Raw genomic sequence first — 2,864 nt, forward strand, 5'->3', positions numbered from 1 at the left:
TACCTTCTTCTGTCAATAAGGGGCTGCGGTTGGCAGAGTGGAGGGGGCTGCTGCTGCTGCTGGCGCACGTGGGGTTGTGTCATGCAGAGGGTGTGGGGTGTGTAGTGGGTGCCCCTTTTAGTTCACAGGGTGTAGAGAAGTGTGTGCTCTGTTTCGCGCATGTGTTGTATGTGCGTAGTGGGTGTATGATTGCAGGTGGGTGTGCTGCGTGTAGGATATGTGGTGCATGTAGTGGGTGTGGGGTGTGATTTGGTGGGTGCTGTAAGTAGTGCATGTGGGGTGTGTGTAGTGTGCAGACTGTAGTGGGTGTGGCGTGTGAGTGTGGCGTGTGTAGTGGGTGCGGGGGTTGTGTGTGGTATATGCATGTAGGGGTGTGTGCTGTGCTTAGTGCATGTTGTGTATAGTGGGTGTGAGTGTGCTGTGTGTAGTATGTACATGGTGCGTGTGCTGTGGGGTGTGTGCTGAGTGTAGTGCACATGGTGTGTGTGTAGTGGGTGCGGGTGTGCTGTGTGTAATGGGTGTGGGGTGCACCAAATGCATCTGAGGAAGTAGACTAGTCTTGCCACTGATGATAGGGTTGCCATAAGTAAAAAACAACCTGAAGGCACACAACAACAACAACAACAGAAACACAGTGGGCCCTTTAGTGTCCACAGGGGTTTAGTTCCCAACAAATCCATGGAAGCTCAATGGAAAAATGAAGGCTTGCTTTTTGGAATTTACACATTTCAAAAACATTTCCAAGCTGTGGCTCCTTGAATCTGTAGATAAAATCCATGGATGCAGAGAGCGACGTAAAGGGCCTTGTGGCACCCTTGAGGCTAAAGGAGAGGAGGACTCAGCTTGGAGAGTGTGTGGCACCTGTGAGACTAAGGGAAAGAACGAAGCTGGCAGCATGAGCTTTCCTGGACTTCAGTCTACTTCCTCAGATGCATTTGGAGATTTAAGTAGACTTAAATCTAGGAAAGCTCATGCTGCCAACTGCTTTCTTTCAGTGAGCCTCAAAGGTGCCACCGCTTTGATCTACTTTGGAAAAGCGGTATATAAATAAACATTATTATTATTATTATTATTATCTCTCTACATAAAAAATTAGAGCCAAGTTAAAGAATCACTAAACCAACCATCATGCCAAGATACAGCCTGAAGTAGATTCCCAATGTGAAAATGAATAATGAGGATGATGAGTGTATTTTAATTATTTTATAGTATTTTAATTGTAGATTTGTGTGTTTTTAATTGGGTTTTGTATTTCAACGTGCTGCACCCTGCCTTGAGCCTTGGGTTGAGGTAGGAAAGAAGTAAAATTCATCATCATCATCATCATCTTGTTATTTTACAATTGTGCCTGGCTGCTCCTGTTGAGTTTTGATAGGAAGTCTAGTCATGAAGAGCCAGTGTGGCCTAGTGGTTTGAGCTCTGGACTATGACCAGAGTGGCAGCGATTCAATGCCTGTATTGCAGCCATTCACTCACAAAAGGAGAAAGGATCAGCAACAAAGGAAAGACGCCTCATTGCATAACAGATGGATAAACGAGAAGCAAAAGTGAAAAGGGACAGAAATAGAGTCAGAGCCCTGAATGCAACTGTTAAGTGACTTGTATGCAGGGACAGAGAACTTCTATAATAATCAGTTCAGAAACACAGAACAGGGCAACAAATAAATCAGGACTTCTTCCACAAGATCTGAGAAATCAAAGGGAAATTTAAACCAAGAGTAGGGATGCAGTATGACCAGCAGAGGAACACCCTACATGACTAAGTAGAAATAAAAAGACAATGGGAACCACTCACTGTCTATATCATGGTCTACATTCTTAACGTGAGGCTTGACAAGCGCAGATGGGACCTCAACAGTACAGAATACATACGCGGGTGCGCTTTATGCAGCTTTCAGCATATGCTGAAAGACTCACTGGGAGAAGGGGCGGCGCATCCCATAAGTGATAATGCGATATACATCCATTGGTGCGCACACACCACCACCACATACATGAGCCCCATTCATTTAAATGGGGCTCAAGCATAGGCGGAATTCCCTTTATGCAGGGAGCCCGGAACAGATCCCCCGCGTAAAGGAAAGGCAGACTGTATGAGGGGGACTTGCAGCCATTGACTTGGAAATTATGCTTCTATCAATGCAGGTTAACATAGCATTCACCTTCTTTGCTGCAGCATCACACTGCTGGCTCATGTTCAACTGATGCGCCACAATAATCCCAAGGGTATTTTCACATGTAGTACTGCTGAGCCAAGCATCCTCCATCTTATACCTGTTCATTTGGGTCTTGTGGCTTAAATGTAGAATTTTGCATTTGTTTCTGTTGAATTTAATTTTATTAATTACTGCCCAATTTTCTAGTTTATCAAAGTCCTTTTGAATTCTGTTCCTATCTTCCAATATATCAGCCACACCTCCCAGTTTTACATCATCTGCAAACCTGATAAGGATTCCCTCCATCCAGTCATCTAAGTCATTGATTAGAAGACTAATGGCTCTAAGACAGAAGGCTGAGGTACTTTACACAAAAACTCTTTCTATACTGTTTGAGCTTGGTTTTCCAAGCAATTACGGATCCATCTGATGGTTTTCCTATTGATTCCACATTTAACCAATTTGCTAATCAAAATATTTTGATTGGCAAAATCAAATGCTGTGCTGAAATCCAGATAAATGGCATCCACAGCATTCCCACCATCAAGCAACCCTCCACATCATAACATGATCAACACCCATTATTTTCTTGTGCTCTTCAACACACATGACTTTTTGTCTGTGGTCGTATTCAATAAATTCCCCATTTCAGTTTGTGGCAAAACTGTAGCAGTACACAGAAATATGACCAAATAAAATGCTTCAGCC

Source organism: Sceloporus occidentalis, unplaced genomic scaffold, assembly GCF_023333645.1.
Source record: "Sceloporus occidentalis isolate IW3139 unplaced genomic scaffold, rSceOcc1.0.p SCAF_4, whole genome shotgun sequence".
Taxonomy (NCBI): domain Eukaryota; kingdom Metazoa; phylum Chordata; class Lepidosauria; order Squamata; family Phrynosomatidae; genus Sceloporus; species Sceloporus occidentalis.